The 21,851-nt window shown below is 36.2% G+C and overlaps 1 long non-coding RNA gene across 1 annotated transcript in view; it reads left to right on the plus strand.

Moving 5' to 3' along the window:
* The window catches only part of LOC139039603 (uncharacterized), a 41,315-nt gene that overhangs the window by 306 nt on the left and 19,158 nt on the right, over positions 1-21,851 (plus strand). The window contains exon 2 of the long non-coding RNA XR_011492933.1: positions 9,573-9,658. This is a non-coding gene — a long non-coding RNA (uncharacterized lncRNA). The remainder of the gene's footprint in view (positions 1-9,572; positions 9,659-21,851) is intronic.

Below are 21,851 nucleotides of genomic sequence, written 5' to 3' on the forward strand. Positions count from 1 at the left end.
TATCTTTGATATGTAAAAATTGTGTCTAAAGAGTACAACTTGATACTTTGAAACATATATATTATGAAAAGATCACTATAATCATAACATACTGAATAAATGTCATGTCTATTACCTCTACATTGTTATCAGTGTGCATATATGTGTGTGTTGAGATTTAATATAAGATCAGCCATCTTTCCAAATTTCAAGTATGAAATGACATATTGTTAACTATTCCCACCATGTTGTACATTAGATTATTTTAATTGGAACATAATTGCTTTACAATGTTGTATTAATTTCTGCCTCTCTCTCACCTCCATCATCCCACCCCTCTATGTCATCACAGAGTGCTGAGTTGAGATCCCTGCATCTACAGCAGATTTGTATAATTTATTAATCTTATATAACTGAAACTTTGTAACCTTTGACCAACATCATCCATTTCTTCTTAATTCCAGGCCCTGGGAACCATCAGTTTATTCTCTGCCTCTATGAGATTAGCTAATTTATATTCCACATATAAGTTAGATCATGCAACATTTCTCTTTCTGTGTGCAGATATTTTGTTTAGCATAATGTCCTACAGGTTCATCATGTTATTTCAAATGACAGGATTTTCTTCATTCTTAAGGCTGAATAGCATTTCATTGTGCATAGAGAGATAGATAAATAGAAAGATGTAATTTTCTTTATCCAGTCCCCATACTTGAAATCCATAGGGGACTGGAATGCAAAAGTAGGAAGTCAAGAGATACCTGGAGTAACAGGCAAGTTTGGCCTTGGAGTACTGAATAAAGTAGCAAAGTACAAAATGCTAGCAAAGGCTGACAAAGTTTTGCCAGGAGAATGAACTGGTAATAGCAAACACCCTCTTCCAACAACACGAGATGACTCTACACATGGACACCACCAATACTGAAATAAGATTGATTATATTTTTTTTGCAGCCAAAGTTGGAGAAGCTCTATACAGTCAGCAAAAAAAAAAAAAAAAAAACAAAAAAACAAAAAACAACAACAACAAAACAAAAACACACAAAGAAAGAAAAGCCTGGGAGCTAACTGTGGTTCAGATCCTCAACTCCTTATTGCAAAATTCAGATTTTAGTTTAAGAAAATAGGGAAACAACTAGGCCATTCAGGTATGACTTAAATCAAATCCCTTATGATTATATGGTGGAAGTGACAAATAAATTCCATGGATTAGATCTGATAGACAGAGTGCCTGAAGAACGATGAATGGAGGTTTATAACATTGTACAGGAGTCAGTGATCAAAATCATCCCCAACGAAAAAAAATGCAAAAAGGCAAAATGGTTGTCTGAGGAGGCCTTACAAATAGCTGAGAAGAGACATGAAAGGCAAAGGAGAAAAGGAAAGATAGACCCATCTGAATGCAGAGTTCCAAGAAATAGCAAGAAGAGATAAGAAAGCCTTCCTAAGTGAACAATGCAAAGAAATAGAGGAAAACAGTAGAATGGGAAAGACTAGTGATCTCTTCAAGAACTTTAGAGATACAAGGGAAATATTTCATGCAAAGATGGACACACAACAACAGAAATGACATGAACCTAAGAAAAGCAGAAAATATTAAGAAGGGGTGTGAAGAATACACAGAACTATACAGAAAAGATTTTGATGACCCAGATAACCACAGTAGTGTGATCACTCATCTAGAGCCAGGTATCCTGGAGTGTGAAGTCAAATGGACCTTAGGAAACATCACTATGAACACAGCTAGTGGAGGTGATGGAATTCCAGCTGTTGTTGTTCAGTCACTCAGTCATGTCTGACTCTTTGCAACCCCATGGGCTGCAGCACGTCAGGCTTCCCTGGAGCTTGCTCAAACTCAGGAATTCCAGCTGAGCTTCTGCAGATTCTGAAAGATGATGCTGTTAAATGCTACACTCAATATGCCAGCAAATTTGGAAAACTCAGCAGTGGCCACAGGACTGGAAAAGGTCAATTTTCATTCTAATCCCAAACAAGGGCAATGTCAAAGATTGTTCAAACTTCTGCACAACTGCATTCATTTCACATACTAGCAAGGTCATACTCAAAATCCTCCAAGTTAGATTTCACCAGCACATGTACAGAGAATTTCCAGATTTACAGGCTGGATTTAGGAAAGGCAGAAGTACCAGAGATCATATTGCCAACATCAGATGGATCATAGAAAAAGCAAGGGAATTCCAGAAAAACATCTACTTCTGCTTAATTGACTACACTAGAGCTTTTGATTGTGCAGATCACAACAAACTGTGGAAAATTCTTCAAGAGATAGGAATAGCAGACCACCTTACCTGCCTCCTGAGAAACCTGTATGCAGGTCAAGAAGCAACAGTTAAAGCTGAACATGGAACAAAAGACTGGCCCCAAATTGGGAAAGGAGTGCATCAAGGCTGTATATTGCCACCATATTTATTTAATTTATGTATGTATATGTAGGAGAAGGAAATGACAACCCACTCCATTATACTTGCCTGGAGAATCCCATGGACAGAGGAGCCTGGTGGGCTATAGTCCATGGGGTTGCAAATAGTTGGACATTACTGAAGCAACTGAGCACATATGTATATATACGCATATATACATACACATCTTGTGAAACGCTGGCTGGATGAATCACAAGCTGGAATCAAGATTGCCAGGCTAAATATCAATAACTTCATATATGAAGCTGACAGCACCCTTTTATGGCAGAAAATGAAGAGGAATTAAAGAGCATCTTGAGGAAGGTGAAAGAGGAGAATGAAAAAGCTGGCTTAAAACTCAACATTCAAAAAACTAAGATCATGGCATCCAGTCCCATCACTTCATGGCGTATAGATGAGGAAACAATAGAAACAGGAAAGACTTTATTTTCTTGGGCTCCAAAATCACTGAGGATGGTGAAAGCAGTCATGAAATTAAAAGACATTTGCTCCTTGGAAGAAAAGCTATGATCAACCTAGAGAGCATATTAAAAGCCTGAGACATTACTTTGCCAAGAAAGTTCTGAATAGTCAGAGCTATGGCTTTTCCTGTAGTCATGTATGGATGTGAGAGTTGAACCATAAAGAAGGCTGTGCACCAAAGAATTGATGTTTTTGAATTGTAGTGTTAAAGAAGACTCTTGAGAATCCCTTGCACTGCAAGGGGATCAAACCAATCAGTCCTAAAGGAAATAAGCCTGAATATTCATTGGAAGGACTGATGCAGAAGCTGAAGCTCCAGTACTTTGGCCAACTGATGCAAAAAGCCAACTCATTGGAAAAGTCCCTGATGCTAGGAAAGATAGAAGGCAGGAGAAGTAGGGGATGACAGAGAACAAGATGATTTGATGGCCTCCCTGACTTAATGGACATGAGTTTGAGCAAACTCTGGGAGATGGTGAAGGACAAGGAAGCCTGGCGTGCTGCAGTTGGTGGTGTTGCAAAGAGTTGGACATAACCTAGTGACTGAACAACATCATCTATAGACAGATGCCAAAGTTGTTTGCACATATTAGCTCTTATGAATAATGCTGCAATGAAATAGGAATACAGACACCATTTGAAGATAGTGATTTTATTCCCTTTACATATATACCTTGAGATGTGATTGCTGCATAAATTTTTTGAGGAATTTCCATACTATTTTCCATGATGGTTGCACTCATCTACTTTCCTAAGAGCAATGTACAGGGTTTCCCTTTCTCCACATTGTCTCCAAAGTTGTTGTTTTTGTCTTTTTTGATGTAGCCATTCTGACCAGTATGAGGTGTTATCTCATTATGTTGTTGATTTGTATTGCTCTGATTAGAGATGTTGAGAACCTTTTTATATAGCCATATAAATTAGCCATTTGTTAGCCATTTGAATTTCTTCTTTTGAGAGGTGTCGACTTAGTTCCTTTGTCCATTTTAAAATTGAGTTATTTGTATTTTGGGTATTGAGTTGTTTAAATTCTTAATATATTTTGGATATAAATCCTTTATCTGATGTATGGTTTGCAAATATTTTCTTCCATTATACCAGTTGCTTTTAATTTCATTATTTCCTTTGCTGTACAGAAGCTTCTTAGCTTGTTATAATCTCACTTGTCTATTTTTTTTTTTTGTTGCCTATGTTTTTGGTGTCATACCCAAAATATTATTTCCAAGACGAATGTCAAGAATATTTTTCCAGTTTCTCCTAGGAGCTTTGCAACTCCTTTGTAAGACTCTTACCTTTCATTTCGAGTGAGGTAATTTTTATATATGGTGTGACACTGAGAGCTAATTTTATTAGTTTGCATGTGGCCATCCTATTTTCTCAAGGACATTTTTGAAGTGCCTATCCTTTACCCATGTGTGTTCTTGGTATCTTGTGAAAATTAATTGATAATAAAAAGTGGCTTTATTTCTGAGTTTTCTGTTTCATTAGTCTATACTTAAGCTGGTTTTTATGTTGGTGTCACACTATTTTGATTATTATACTTTGTAGTATAGTTTGAAGTAAGGACATGTGATGATTCCAACTCTGTTCTTCTTGCTCCTTGACTGTTTTGGATCTTTTGTGGTTCTTATAAATTTTTTTTTTTTCTATTCTTGCAAAAAATGTCATTAGGATTTTGATAGGGATTGCACTGAATTTGTTGGTAGGTTTTGGTACTATTGATATTTTAACAATATTAATTCTTCATGAGCATGATTTATTTTTTTCCTTATTTATATGTATCTTCTAAAATTTCTTTCAACATTCTTTTACAATTCTTAGTATATAAGTTTTTCACCTTTTTGGTTAAGTTAATTCCCAAGTATTTCTTTATTGCTAATTCAAATGAGATTGTTTTATTAATTTCCCTTTCTGATTGTTTATTGGTGGTACATAATAACACCACTAATTTTTGCATGTTGGTTTTGTATCCTGTAACTTTGTTTAATTTATTTATCTAGTTTTATCACTTTTTTGGCTGAAGGAGCCTTGGATTTTCTACATATATAATCATGAGATAAGCAAGCAGAAATAATTTTACTTCTCTTTTGATTAAGATACCTTTTTTCTTTTTCTTGTCTAATTACTCTATGACTTTCAGTAATGTGTTGAATAGAAGTTATGATAGTGGACATTCTTGCCTTGTTCTGAATTTTAGAGGGTAAATTTTCAGTTTTTCCTCATTGATTAGGATATTAGCTCTGGATTTTTCACATGTTGCCCTTATTGTATTGAGGAATGTTCCTTATATATCTATTTTGTTGATTTTCTTTTTGCCATTAAAGGATGTTGAATTTTTCTCAAATGCTTCCTATGCATCTATTGAGATGATTATGTGTTTTTGTCTTGAATTCTGTTAATGTGGTTCATCATGCTTATTGATTTGCATAGGTTGAACCACACTTGCATTCCAGGGATAAATCCCACTTGATCAGTGTAATATCCTTTTATAGTACTGTTGAATTCAATATGCTAGTATTTTACTGAGGATTTCTATGTCAGTATTCATCAGGGATACTGGAATGTACTTTTGTTGTGTTTTTTGCCTGGCTTTGCAATCAGGGTGATACTGTCTTAATGAATTGAGTCTGGGGGTGTTCTTTTTTTTTTTTGAAAGAAGTTAAATGTTGATATTAGTACTTTTTGAAATGTTTAGTGGAATATACATATGCAGCCATCTGGTCCTTTGGTTTTCTTTGTTGGAAGATTTTTTTTTATTATTTATTCAGTATCCTTGATACTACTAGATTTTTCATGCAGTCTACTTCTTCTTGTTTCAGTCTTGGTCGATTGTCTGTCTCTAGGAATATATCCACTTTCCAAACATACCATTTTTTTGGTGAATAATTTTCACAACTATTCCTTATAAAGATTTTAGTTTCTGTGTTATCATGGCAACCACAAAGGAAGAACTATGAGAAACAAGCAAAAAAAAAAAAAAGAGAGAATCAAACAAAATTGCCACTAAAAATATAATAAAACAAAAGAAGACATTAAGAGAGGAATGCAGGAACAAAAGATCTGTATAACAGAAGACACTTAAGAAAATGGCAATTGTAAGTCCTTATCAATCAATAATTTCTTTAAATGTAAATGAATAAAAATCCCCAATTAGAAGACATAGAGTGGCTGAATGGATTAAAATAATCCATTGCTATCCTGTTACTAGAGACTCACTGCAGATATAAAGATGTACTGCAGGTATATAGACTGAAAGTGAAAGGGTAAAAAAAAAATTATAAATATGATAAATAACAAAAAGAAGGTGAATATAATTATATTGCACAAAATGGATGCTAAGATATATACTGTCACTAGAGACAAAGAAATTAACTATATATTGATAAAAATAGTTAATTCAAAGAACATATAACAATTCTAAATATATACATACCTCATGTCAGAACTCCTTAGGAGTTCTGACATGAGGTATGTATATATCAAAATCAAAGGGAACAATTTATAGAAATATAAAAAATAGTAAGAGACTTCAATACTTTCCTTACAATGCTGTACTGAATATCCAAGAAGAAAGCCAGTCATGAAACAAATTACATAAACAACACTATAGACCAAATGGACATAACTGATATATATGTGTGTGTGTGTGTGTGTGTGTGTGTGTGTGTGTGTGTGTATTCTGCTCCTAGAAAGTTCTATATAACAGATTACACACTTTTCTCAAAAATACACATAAAACTCTCCAGGACAGATTACATAATAGGCCACAAAATAAATCATAGAAAAGTAAAGAAGCTTGAAATATATCAAGGAACTTGTGACCACAGTGGAATGGAACTAGAAATCAATAACAGAAAGAAAACTAAAGTCCCAAACACATGGAAACTACACAACACACTCTTAAAAAATCATTTTATCAAGAGAAAGTCAACAGGGAATTTAAAAAATACCTGAGAACAGACAAAAGTAAAAATGCAACCCAGTAAAACTTTCAGGATGCAGCAAAGGCGATAATAGGAGGCAAGTTTATAACAACAAACATTTGCATTAAAATGAAAATTTTTATTTTAAATTGCATTTCTCAAGTAAACATCTAGCTTCATGTTTAAAGAAATTACAAAAATAATAAAGTAAGCCTAAAGTTAGCAAAAGGAAAAAAAAAAAATTAGAGAATAATAAATGAACTAGAGAACAGAAGAACAATAGAAAAATCAATGAAACTAAGAGATGTGTGTGTGTGTGTGTGTGTGTGTGTGTGTGTGTGTGTCCATTTGTTTATGTGAAGAAAATTCTTAGGCTAAGAAAAAAAAGAGAGATGAGTCAAGACTATCAGAAGTAAAAGAGAACCCATAGTATTATCTACTAGCTAATAAATGTATATAGCTATATATTTGAAGCTTGGTTGTCTCTCTAAATTAGAATGAAAGAAGCAAGGGTTTTGTTTATTTTGCTTGTTGTTGAACCTTTTCTGTCACTTAGCAGGTAGTTTAAAATTTTTGTTTAATCTTTGCTTACAAAGTGATATATTCATACATTTCAGTTACCCTCAACAGTAATATAAAATTTGTTTTAAATAGTAAAATTTACAGTGCTGTTGCATTTTTAATAACACAAAATTTTGCTATGAAAATGATCATAAAATTGGAGAGGCAAAGATCTATGTGGAAGCTTGTCAAACTTATTTGGTGAAGTTCACCTGAGGATCCTGTAACTCTCAAGTTAAAGTCATGTGTGATATTAATGAGTGGGTATTCTCTTTGCTGACTTTCATTTAGTAGTTCATTTGTCTTATTTTTGAAGAAATGAAGATGAATTTCTTGAGTAATAAGATATGTGTGTGAATGGTGGAGTATATCTTAATAGGACCCATAACACACTCAAAATGACTTATTTTCTTGATGAGTCAGGATCATAGCTATGTGCAAGCAGTTACATGATACGCATCTATCTGACAATGATGAGGTGCATCCAAATAAATGGTTTATTGTTCCAGCAGGGGGGCCTGGGTCTTGACCTTTTCTGAGAAATCCTCCATGAAAGGTTGTTCTTTGCTCATTTCCTTTTGCTTATTAAGATGTAGAATCTTAATTTCCCTTGACTATGGCCAAGTTTCTGAAAATTAATGAGTAAATTGAAGGTTAGAGTGTTTTTTGATTTCATTATGTCCTTTAAAATTACTTTAGTTCATGTTTTCAGTGCCTTGTGAGGTTATTCACCACTCCCCTCCCATCTAGTCTTCATGAGAAGACAATTACTGATCACCTGCTCTATTCCAGGCTCTGTGCCAATAGTTGAGTATGTTGTAATAAGCTGTCTTTAGCCTGAGAAATGGAATATTGGTGCCATATCAGTAAGCAAAGAATTTCAGAATTATCAGCGATTGCAGTCACAACCATGATGAACTGGTGAGCCCTGAGGAAAAAAGAAAGGAAAGAATGTTTGCCATCTAGCAGCCATCAGAACTGCAGTCAACCCCTAAAGTGAGCTCTGAAAAAACTCAGGATGTAAAAACACAGAACACTGGCCTGACATGTCTCAGGTGCATATTAAAGAAATGATTTCAGTGAGCCCAGACTCTTGAATCTTTCCACACCTAAAAAAGTGCTATATTCCTTAGCTTGCAATATCTGGTTTTCTTTAATTAACAATAATCCTTTGATGTTCAGACTGCCTGACTTCTGTTACAAAAATGCTATATATCCTGGTTTCCCCCACTGCCTCCTTGGAACAGTTCACTCAGGATGACTTGAGATGCTGCCTTTCGGGCTTGAAGTCCTAAAAATTCCTGCCAAATAAAATATAGCTCTCAACTTTTATATTGTGAATATATTTTTTAGTCAACAATTCCTATTGCAAATTTGTTGAAAATATACATTTTTCTCTGAAGTAAGTTATTTTTTTTTAAATTTACTTCTCAGATATGATGATTCAAAAAAAAATTATGTCATGTATCTACAAGTTTTGCTTGTAGAAAGCATAAACTGAGATAATTCACTGAGATTAAGAAGATAAGGAAATACATATGTATTACATGAAAAAGAAATTTTATAAGCAGTACGTGGAAAATGTGATGCAAAGTAGGTAGGGAGAGACCAACGAGAAGGTAAACAAAAAGTGGTTGGCATGAGAAGTGCTCTGTCCCTTTCTTCAGCGTCTCTGTACAAAAAGACAGATTTTCATCTGAAAGGTTTACTGGAGCAAGAAATTGTATTTTCCTCATCTCTTAGAGAGTTGGAGCCATTGGAAAAGCTTGAGTCTTTCTTGAGTAAAGGTAAGAGATGTACTGGCATATAGTGAATTCTAGAAAATGATCAACTTCTATTTCATTCAAGAATATTGTAGAGGATGTTAATGAAAGCTTGGGACAACTGGAAATTTATCTTGAAGCTGGCATTTAACTATATAACAAATTGTAGAGGAAAATAAGATGGGAAATGATGAGGATAGAAGTGACAAGAGAGTCCCAAGAGTGGTAACAGTCAGAATTTGTTGATATAACCTCTGTTTTGGGAGGGAGGATGGAAAATCCACCTGTGATATGGGCAGAGTGACCATAAGTGCATATAGGGCACGATGAGGGGTTTGGCAGAAGGATGGGCTTGAATGTATGTCTTCAGGCAGTGAACCCCCATCTCTAAAGTCAAGAGCCCATAGTGATGAAATGGCAACCTTCTTTTTTTCTGGTTTCCAGGAAGGATTCCTTAAAACAACAACAATAAGAAATCACATGACTTTTAGTATCTGTTCCAACTGGACATGAGTCTTCTGTCATTCAAGGTCAGTAAAATCATGTCTTCTCAAGGTGCAAGTACACCTTGAGAAATATTGATCTCTATACCCCACTGTGGACCAGAGAATGGTCTGCAGTCAAAGCATAAGCTGCCTTGACTCCTAAGGCACTAAGTATGTCTCTTAATATTTTTTCTTGTCACCACTCCAGAACACATAGATTGCCATTTTTCTCTCCAATCCCATGTACTTGTCATTTATCAAGAAGAGATTAGTCAACAAGGTATTTTTGGTAAATAGGAATTCTGTGTCAGATAATAGTAATTCCCCAGCCTAGAAACCATTGAAGTCATTCTCAGTTCCTCTTATTCTTTCTCTTTTATATGCATCTGTTGAGTAGAGGCTAGAGATGATGCTAAATTTCTACATTGCACAGAATAGGCCTCTCAAAAAGAAGAATTATTTTGTCCAAAATGTCAATACAATATCACTGGAATCTAATGACAGAGTAGTCAAATACTTGTAAGGGTTACTATCAAAGTGATATCAACCTCAAACATCAATATGTAGAATTTGAATCCAATGATTTTTGCTCCATAAACTGATGCATGCATGTGGATTAGGCCCTAGTACATGTATTATTATTTTGCTTACCTTAGCTGATGGGCTGAGATTCATTATATTCCATATAAAGATACATTCTAGTTGTCCAAAAGGATAAACATCTTCCCAACCTCAAGATAGTAAGTTGTGGCAGAGCTTAGATTGAAACCCTAGTCTGACAGGATCACCTATTACTCTGGGGGTTTTATAATCTAGTGCAGAAAGGTTATCTAGTTTTTCCCCCCACTTTCTAGCTACTCCTCTCATCTCAACCAGCCACCTCCAGTTCTGGCTCGTTTCAGAAAATGGTATGGTGGGTTTTTTTGTTTGTTTCTTTGTTTTGTGGATGACCTGGAGAAGGAAATAGAATCATTTATTTAGTGAACCAGTAACCTATTTGAGAGCCCCTTTTGGATAAATTAACAAAACAACCAACAGAAGCTTGGGAAATGCCAGACCCTTGGCTAGGTAAACGTGTGTTAAATGGGCTGAATCAACTGCATTATGAGAAAACAATAAAGCTTATTCTTTTTTAGCTTGTGAATATGAATAATCCTACTCTGTTTTTATTAATATATTCTTCAAAGGCATCTGGTGGTTTTCTAAATAGTATACAAAGCTTAGATATATTTAAAGCATTAAACAGCAGGCTATACTGATAAAAGTGTGAAATCATTATGAAAGAATGAACAATTCCAAGTTTTTGCCATTTGAACTTTGAAAGGAATAGACTTTGCAATCAAATCAACATTTTTCACCAACAGATGGCACAAATAATTTTCACCTTTTTTGACTTACCATGCCCACTCGCCTCCCCATACTCTTCAGAGAGGAGAAAGAGAAAATAGAATGTGTATTATTAGTTTAAAAATAGTAGACAAGAGAAAAAAACTTCTAATTTTATTTCTCCTTTTTAGCAGTATAATTAATAAATATTATCTGAAAATAAAATAATAGACTTTCATTAAGATGGGTGTTTCCCAGCTTGTAATGTCGCCTTACATGTTTGCAGTGTTCTAAGCCAATGAGGTCAAGTTTTGTGTCTCTTTAAGTGATGACATTGAAGCTGTTTATTTTAATTATATCAGATGTACCACCTGTTAAAAAAAATGCATTTAACAGCATCTATATCACTCTATAGCTCTCTCCATTGCATTACCATAGAAACCATCTTAAGGAAAATGGTGTTCAAAAGATGCTTGTGATCACGGAGGAGACTCATGCCTATGCATCAGAATCCCAGTGGGAAATTTACAATATCCTGGTGTTTGGAGATAGCTAAGGGTTTTCTGGGACATCCTACAATCCTATCATTTTACATTTCATTACCTTTGTAAAGATAACTTTTCAATGGGCCAAGGAAATTTAACATATATTTTAACATGCTCTGTGCCTTTACCATATCTGTATATTTGGTTAAGCAACATATTGAAATTCAGAAAATATCTCTTAAAAAGAGAGCAAAGGCGTTTCCTAGCAGTGGAATATATATATATATATATATATATATGTCTTAAAGGTTAGTTACTTGTTTGCTGAAAAATAAGTTCCTAGGCCCTAAAGATGTTGCATTAGGATGTTATGATGTTTGATACAGAACTAAATAAAACCCACAGATGGTATTACTGTCAGAAGATTGGTAAGTCAAGAAGAAAAAAATCCAAATCCGTATGAAGTGTCTATTCCAGGGAGGACAAATTACTCCCTCATTCATGAAACAAAAATGTGTCTAGTATAATTAATCTTCCACAAGCTGGTCAAAGGACCCCCTTAGGGTTTGTTACTTATCAGAGGATCAGGGGCAAATCCAGCCACTGGCAAATTGAATATTCAACCCTAATAGCAACCAGGTGAGTCTTGGAAAGGGAAAACTCATGTCATTGAGTCTAAGCATGACATCTGTTCCTACCAACATGCACTCCTTGCTAATAAGCTTAATGAAAAATCACTGAGTTGGCTGCACAATGAGCCAGATTGACATACACAGAGCTGATCATTATATCTGCTTGATTATGAGAGCTTTATTTGCAGTGGAGACATTTTTAGCAAACACATTAGTAAAAATATTCTGTAACACTCAAGATCCACTCTATCTACATAAGCTGTCCTCAAACATCGTTGTCTTCCATCCTCTAATCTTGTTCATCCTGAACAACTGATCACCAAACTAGTAGCCATTATAAAGGAATCGATGAATCATAAGAATGGCTGTCGGAATTTCTGCTTATCATGACTGCTTCTTATCTCCGATGCCCTTCAGAGTCACACAAATGGGACTTTCTCCCAAAACCTACTTCAATAAAGTGTCAGTGTGTACTGCTCAGCAATATGGAAAACAGGCTCAAACGCTTCCTTCTGAATCATCTGGTTGTAGAGAACTCCATGAGATTGACCTGAGGGTAGAGGCAGGTATGGTAAAGGAAGTGCAGAGCCAACATTTACAGGAGACACTTGCTTATGGAACTCACTTGTGCATCTACCTACATTCAATCTCATATACACAAAATCCAGCTGGTATGCTGCTGTTGACCCCAAATTTTATGGCTTGAGCAAATGCTACTCAGTTCATGAAAGGCAGCTCAGGCTCATGGTGTCTTTAATTTTAGAGTTGGGCATTCTGATCTTATTAGAGCTCAAAGGAAGACAAAAGCTTCCTCTCAAGAGGAAATTATTTACTTTCAAACTTTAGAGACGTCTGCTATTAATTTCCTACTGAGGTTTGTAAGAGACATTACTTAGCATCACAATCTGCCATAAATATTTCAAGAACAGTGCATCTGTGTAGTAACACCAGTCATACCAGAGAGCCTTCTTTTGTTCAGGGCATAGTCAAAACTGGCAGCCTTTGGGTCATTCAGCAAATGGTTGCAATAACATATCCAAATGGTTTTTTTGTTACTGTGAAAGTCCTAAGAGTTTCAAGTATTATGCTTCGAAGTATGCAAGGCAAATGCTTTGTGGAGCATTTATCTAAAACTTCAATTACATCACTTCACATTCTCTCAGCCTACATTTTGCTTCTGATACAGCTTTCACAGCCAGTGGCAGCAAACACTCTGTTACCTCAGCTGCATTCGCACAGTCCTTGCTTCTTGTCTCTGGGTGCTTCTGATGTGTTGGCGTGGGACTCGCAGAACCTCACTTGGTGTTAATGGGGTGTTTGTGCATGGGCAGTCTGGAAGTATAGATGAACTATGCTCCATGGGCAGCTTATAAAAATGTGGGATATATACTCAAGCAGAAAAGTTTGAGGCATATTGTACCTCTACACAGAAAGTCCAGTGTTAACTATGCATTTCTTACTTCCTATCCTTGGGCAGCTATGAGGATGTGATATGGGGCCCTGTGGAAACCCATTCAGGGTTCATACAGTCACAGTTTAGAAAATGACAAATTTTGACTAGTGGCAGATGGAGCTGATGAATAAATCACCCTCTTGTCTTTCCTTAGGTGGACACTTCTGAAGTAGCTTCTCTGCAATTCACAAGGTTGGGTGGAATTGACAAGACTCAATAAATTGGCTCTTGCTTTTTTCCTGTTTTACTCTCCTTATTCCCCTTATTTCTGTTTCTTGGGATCACTTTCCAAATAAACTACTTTCACCTTTTTTGTATCCAGCTCTGCATTTTGGAGAGCACCTTCTAAGTAAAAGGGGATCTTCCATCATGTCTCGGGGCTCTGGGCCATTCCCATTACTTAAGTGGCAAATACCATTTATTTCCTGCTTTCAGACATGTGTCTTACAAAGATGTCTCAAGTTTCATTTTCACCATGTTATTCGAGCACAGTGTTCTCACTTAAGTAGATTCACGATGATGCCCTGGAGGTGATGATGTAACTGAGGTTCCTGTGGACTAAATTGTGTTTCAGTGATGATGAGCTGGCAGAGACCCACTGTGGGATGCTGGATGTGTGCAGCTGACCTTGTGAAAGTAAATCACTTCTGGGGTTTCCTGATAACTGTGAAAGAAGTGATAAAAAAAAATCCAGACCAATAAATATATTCCAGGTATTCAGAGCCTTGGTGATTTGCTCCAAGAAAGGGTTCCCATCTGGAAGAGCAGCTGCAATCGCATTCACCACCTGATTAAACTATGCTAATCAAATATTATTTCCAACAGTCCTCTGTCTACATAGGACAGTACAAGTAAATGGTGATATGATAGGAATCATCACTCCTGTTTTCTTTGGTCTTTGGTGGTGATTCCCCCAAAGAGGTGGTATTGTTTTTGGTGTATTATTTTGATAAGGTGGGGGCACTCAAGAGGCCTTTTTTTTTTTTTTTAAATTGGAGTATAGTTGATTTTTATGGTTTCCTTCATAGCTTAGTCAGTAAAGATTCTGCCTACAATGCAGGAGTCCTGGGTTTGATTCCTGGATTGGGAAGATCCCCTGTAGAATGAAATGGCAACCCAGTCAAGTATTCCTGCTTGGAGAATTCCATGGACAGAGGAATAGCCCATGGGGCTATAGTCCCCATAGTCCATGGGGCTATAGTCCAAGGGGTTGCAAGAGTCGGACACAACTTAGTGACTAAATCATAGTTGATCTAGAATATTGTGTTAGTTTCAGGTGTATAGAAAAGTGATTCAAATATACTGACATATATAGACATATATCTATGTCTATACCCATCTTCTTTTTCAGATTCTCTTTTCATGTATGTTATTACAGAATACTGAGAGTTCTCTGCTGTATAGTAGGTCCTTGTTGGTTATCTATTTTATATGTAGTAGTGTGTATATGTTAATCTTAGTGGCTTACTGTTAGTCTCTCAGCTGTGAGACTCTCTCAACTGTCTCAACTCTCTCTCAACTCTCTCAACTCTTTCTGACCCCATGGACTGTAGCCCACCAGGCTCCTCTGTCCATGGAATTCTCCAGGCAAGAATATAGGAATGGGTTGCCATTTCCTTCTTCAGGCCCAATTAAGGGATCAAACCTGGGTCACCTGCATTACAGGCAGATTTTTTACCATTTGAACCACCAGGGAAGCTCATATATACTAACCCCAATCTCCTAATTTGCCCCTAATTCCTTCCCCCTCAAGAGGCGTCTCCTGTGCTATGTACTTAGTCTGTCAGTTGTATCTGACTCTTTGTGACCCCATGGATTGCAGCCCACCAGGCTCCTCTGTCCATGGGTTCTCCAGGCAAGAATACTGGAGTGGGTTGCCATGTCCTCCTCCAGGGGAATCTTCCCAATCCAGGGACTGAACCCAGGTCTCCTGCACTGTGGGCAGATTCTTAACCAATCAAGCCACCAGGGAAGTCCTCTAAAATTGTAATATTTTCTTCATTAGTGAATACTATTTCCTAAATTTAGCTGTTTATACTGCATCCTTAGAAACTGGGACTGTCACAAGATGGGCATGGAATCCTATGAGGCCCCAAATGAGATGGAATTTGATGAATTTCCATATTACAGTTGAGCTAAGAAGATTTGCCTGCCTGAATACCCATTCAAACCTGCTTCAGTCATGCTGTTTTCTGCTAGGGGCTAGACATATTGTGCTCAAATTCCCAGCCTTTCTATAGCTATGAATATGTGACATAGTTCTGGCTAATGGGAATCAGATGTTAGGACTTTACTTCCTGAGAAAATTCTGGCAAAGATATCTAAAAAAAAAAAGCTGACATTTTCTTTTGCCACCTTCTTTTCCTTGCCTAAAGGTAGTGCCCAGAAATAACAACACTCAGGCCTACTACCTTCTAAACTTCTCATTACTTAAAAAAAAATGAGTTTGGTGGGCATTTCTCATACTCATGATTCACAGAGCTAAGCAGATAGACCACACAATTCATATGAGCCATACTCTGAGCAGTAACCATGGAGATGAAGCACCTTGGAATAATATATTTCCTATTTTCCCATTCCACAGTTAGGGGCAGAAGTTGCATTGAAAAAGGATACGAGAAAAATTTACCATATAGACCAGGATATCATTGCCAAGTCTTCTTTCCCATACTATCTGCAAGTGACTCTTCATCTTTACCTGACTCAGATCTGGGATTAGGGGAGGGGCCGGGCTCTGTTGCTATGATGTTAATGTTACCTCTCTGTCATCACACTTAGAATGTTTATGCAAAGCACACAGACCTTAGTTCACTTTGCATCTATTTGAACTTACACATTTCATGCTCAATAATGCTTTCAATAATCTCTTTAAACACTATCATTCTAATGACCACTCTATCCTGCAGCGTATCACAGTAAGCATGCCCAATTCTGTTAAGTAGGACAACTTAACCTCTGCCAGTCCACAATTCCTTCATCATCTTTGAAATTAACAAGCCCATTTTAAATGTCCAGCAACTCTATCAGTATTCTTGTCATAAAAGAATTAAGCCACTGTGATACTTTTCAAAGATTTAGAACCCTTCAGGTTCAATATATTTTTCTGTGTTATGGCCAAAGATTATTTTCTGGATTATGACTGGTACTAGTTTGGTCATAAATTGGTATTCTTACTTTCAAAATCACAGTAAATTTCACCTAAGATATTTACATAACAGTTTTTCTCCATAAACTTGAGGATTCTTTTATCTCTGGCATAAAAAGGAATTTCTTGTATTTTAAACTTGTTTAGTCTAGTATATCATGAAATACATACTTGAGTAAGATGATAGAGGAGGTTAAAACTACTTTTATGTACCTCATTGAGCAAACTTAATATAAAATTTTTGGTCAATACATCTATCTATCTCAGTAAATTCAGCCATATATAACAATGTTTCTCTCTATTTAGCACCATTGGAACCCATTCTTATACATTTTTACAAATGCTAACTGATATTGATTAGGAATTAACATATTGAATTTTGCTTGGTGCATAATCTTTCACACTCCAGTGTCTATGAAAAAGGATAACTTGGGAAGGGACATGGAAGTATTGAATTGCTTTTGTGTGGCAGAAATTGTTAGTTGCAGGCACTACATTGATACTCATTTTCTCTTTCAACATTAATCTCAGAACCCACTTTTTATAGGAACAACCACACACCTTAACTAAAGGCTTTGCATCTGGCTTTGTTACATAATCAAGCCCTGCCAATGAGAGGCATAAAGTTGCATGGTCTTTCTGAGAAGTTCCTTATAGAATGGTGTTCACTGTTCTTCTCTTGCTGACTGGAATTAGAACTACGATAATGTGACAGTACACTAAAGATGAGAAATAGAATGGTAGTTGGAGCTGGTGTGTTGGTGACTATGGAGGACCCATTCCAAGTTCGGATTACCTGTTTGTGACTATTAACACTATTAAAAGTTTTAATACTCTTAAGTGACATAGAAAGTAGTTCTATTAGGCTTTAAAACACTGCTAATATCTTTTCCTGATAACGCAGCTAGACTTGATCCTCTTTCACGTTGTTTATGGGTGGTCTTCAAGCAAGACTAAACAACCATAACTGCCAAGAGACCAGGGGATGGTTTTGTAGACAAAGGGAGCTCAGTCAGACTGAAGAGTCCTTACCACTCAAATTTAGTGCTTTTCAATAGGAGCACTAAGGATATTTTAAGTGAGACAATTTTTCTTTGTGCAGGGTTTTCCCACATTTTTTAGGGCATTTAACGTCATTCATACTCCAGTGATAAATGCTAGTAGCATCCACCAGTGAAAGTACCTCCATATGCTTATGGAAACTGCCTGGGGCTGGCCACTTCTCAGGTTGAGAACTACTGCTTTAAACCATGTATAGCTTTCCATGAGTCTTTATGCCAGTTCTAAGTGCCTTATTCATTTTTAACATTTACGTTAAAGATTTGTCAAAGTTACAATTCGACTGATGCTATAAATTGTTAAGTCATAGGATTGCATGTTAACTTTTATTTATTGCACTTTCAGCCCTGTGGCTACCAGTGATAAGAAATTTGTTTAGCACAATCACAGAAAATTCATGATTTTCTGATTGCCTGAAAAAACAGAACTTTGAATTTGTCATTTTATTTCTGGAGCATCCCAATGCACTTAGAGGCCACTGGTCCATCTCACAGCCATCACAGTTATCACAGTGCTTTATAGAAATGGATATCGAGTCCTTCAAAGTCTTTTCATCAATGGGCACTTAATGCCAGGTGACCACAGGTGAGAGTAATGAGCCATCTGTTGGGCCAGAGAGTGTTCATAGTATAAGTTATAATCTTACCACCTCAGAACCAATCAAACAGGAAAAGTAATCCTAGATACACTCCTTCAAGTATCAGCTGTCTGCAACTCGTACTAGCTTTTTTTAATTCATTTTAAATTTTATTTAAATTAATATATTTATTTTAATTGAAGACTAATTACTTTACAATATTGTGGTGGTTTTTGCCATACACTGACATGAATCAGCCATGGATTTACATGTGTTCCCCATCCTGAACCCCCCTCCCGCCTCCTTCCCCATCCCATCCCTCTGGGTCATCCCAGTGCACCAGCCCTGAGCACTTGTCTCATGCATCGAACCTGGACTGTTGATCTGTTTCACATATGATAATACATGTTTCAGTGCTATTCTCTCAAGTCATCCCACCGTTGCCTTCTCCCACAGTGTCCAAAAGTCTGTTCTTTATATCTGTGTCTCTTTTGCTGTCTTGCATATAGGGTCATCGTTACCGTCTTTATAAATTCCATATATATGCTTTAATATACTATATTGGTGTTTTTCTTTCTGACTTACTTCACTCTGTATAATAGGCTCCGTTTCATCCAACTCAGTAGAACTGATTCAAATGTGTGGAGATTCCTTAAAAAACTGGAAATAGAACTGCCATACAACCCAGCAATCCCACTGCTGGGCATGCACACCAAGAAAACCAGAATTGAAAGAGACACGTGTACTCCAATGTTCATCATACTAGCTTCTGAATCAATCCGTGCTCCTGGTTGCAGCATACAGAATTCACTCAAGATTGTCTCTGATAAAAAGTAATGTCTGAGAGTTAATCTCAGAATATGAAGACAGGGACAATCTCCTAAATATACCACAGAGGTTTCTTAGCAAGGAAACCCCATGGAGGCCGCTTAGCCCAGTAAAGACACATCAGCAGGTCCAATGATGCAGGGGACAGGACTCCAAAGCTCCACCATCACCATTCCTGAGAACAGATTGCACTGGGTGCCCAAGTCAGTTGACTCCTTCTGAGCTGGTTTTACATGGATGTGCCTAATAAAAGAATTTTTACATGATGAATACGTGTTTTTTTCAGAATCTTTCTTTCACGCTTGTGCTTGAGGTAGATTTCTATATTACTACCAATCATCTTCTTCACAATCTTTCCTAGCTGGATAGTGATTTTCATATTTTAACAGCTTTATTATCTTTTAAAAATATGTAATACTTTGAATACTATGTAAGTTGATAAATTTTCATTTATCAGTGTCTCATTTATATATTTCCTCTGGATTTTAATGCTTTTTTCCACACCAAAATTTCAGTTGCAGTGTTTCCTGAATTCTTTATTAAAATGTTCAAATTTATTGAATCTATAAACTTTCCTTGTCATCTTTACTATATTTATATTCCCAGCTCTGCTTCATGTTTTTCCTAATTTATCTTCCATCTTATGTAGCTAAATTCATAATATTTTCTTTTATGGTATTTTCTATTGTTTTTATCCTGTGCAGGATATTATTCTATTAAATGATCAATTCTATTTCAAGGCTCACATTTTTGTTGTGGATAATTCCTTTAATGTGCACTTGAATTTCATTTCTTAATAATTTAGAATTCTTGTGTTACAGTCTAAAATGAACTTGGGTTCTTAAATGTCCAAAATTTATATCACATACTGAAAAACAAAGATTAAAAATCTAGCATAGAGGTTAGACTCTTTGAAATACAATATTTAAAAACAAAAACAAAAACACAAAATTTAGAAATATATATGAAGTTCAGTTTAAAAATAGGGCTTCTCTCTCTCTCTCTTTTTTTTTTGCAAGGTTATAGTGAAATGAAAATGAAAATTAAGGAATAATAGAGGAGTATTAGAGGACTTTAAAAGGAAATAGGAGAGAAAAACAAGAAAAAGAAAAAAAGAAAGAAAGAAGAAAAAAAAAGAAAAGAAAAAAAATTTTTTCACCTAATTAAAAAAAATAATAAAAATATATGAAAATGAAAGTTGAGGAGTAATGGGGGAGTAGTAGGGAATTTTAAAAGAAAATAAAAGAGAAAAAATTTTAAAAAAAAAGGAAAGAAAAAAAATTTTTCTTCTTTTTTTTTTTTTAAATTTAACAAAAAATATACATATATATCTAGGAATTTCTCTGGAGCTGTTGCAGTCAGTGTAGGTTCAGTTCAATTTCAGATAGCTCCTCTTTCCAGCTTACACTTCTCGATATGTATAGGCCCCTTCCAGTGTAATTGGTGTTACCTTCAGGGATTTTAATCTGTTGCACCGGTCCTTTCTGAAGTGGCTATTCAGTTCCCATTTTTATTCAGGAGTGTGTTGATTACTCTCTCCCACTTTTGACTCTCTGTTTTCTACCTCAGAACACCTCTATTTCCTCCTTTCCGCTTCTCTTCCCAATCCAATTCTGTGAATCTTTGTGGGTGTCTGGGCTACGGAGAACACTTTGGGAACAGATAACTGTGTAGATCTGTCTCTCTCCTCTTGAGTCCCCCTTTCTCTCCTCCTGCTCACCTCTATCTCCTTCCTCCCTCTCCTATTCTTCATGTAACTCTGTGAACCTCTCTGGTTGTCTCTCATGGTGGAGAATCTTTTTACCATTAACCTAGAAGTTTTATTATCAGTGCTGTATAGTTGGAGAAGTCTTGAGACTATTGGAAGAATAAAACTGAAATCCAGAGGCAGGAGACTAAAGCCCCGAACCTGAGAAAACCAGAAAACTCCTGACTACACAGAACATTAAGGAATAAGAGACCATCCAAAAGCCTCCATACCTACACCAAAACCAACCACCACCCAAGAGCCAATAAGCTCCAGAACAAGACATACCACACAAATTCTTTAGCAACGCAGGAATATAGACCTGAGTGTCAGCATACAGGCTGCCCAAAGCCACACCTAACACATAGACCCATCGCAAAACTCATTACTGGACACTCCATTGCACTCCAGAGAGAAGAAATCCATTTCCATGCACCAGAACACTGACACAAGCTTCCCTAGCCAGGAAACCTAGACAAGCCAATCGTCCAACCCTACCCACTGGGTAAAATCTCCACAATAAAAAGGAATCACAGACCACCAGAATACAGAAAGCCCACTCCAGACACAGCAATTTAAACAAGATGAAAAGGCAGAGAAATGCCCAACAAGTAAAGGAACATGAAAAATGCCCACCAAATCAAACAAAAGAGGAGGAGATAGGGAATCTACCTGAAAAAGAATTTAAAATAATGATAATGAAAATGATCTAAAATCTTGAAAACAAAATGGAGTTACAAATACATAGCTTGGAGACAAAGATTGAGAAGATGCAAGAAATGTTTAACAAGGACCTAGAAGAAATAAAAAAGAGTCAATTAAAAATGAATAATGCAATAAATGAGATAAAAACACTCTGGAGGGAACCATGAGTAGAATAACAGAGACAGAAGATAGGATAAGTGAGTTAGAAGATAAAATAGTGGAAATAAATGAAGCAGAGAGGAGAAAAGAAAAAAGAATCAAAAGAAATGAGGACAACCTCA

Source organism: Odocoileus virginianus, chromosome 19 (genome assembly GCF_023699985.2).
Source record: "Odocoileus virginianus isolate 20LAN1187 ecotype Illinois chromosome 19, Ovbor_1.2, whole genome shotgun sequence".
Lineage (NCBI taxonomy): Eukaryota > Metazoa > Chordata > Mammalia > Artiodactyla > Cervidae > Odocoileus > Odocoileus virginianus.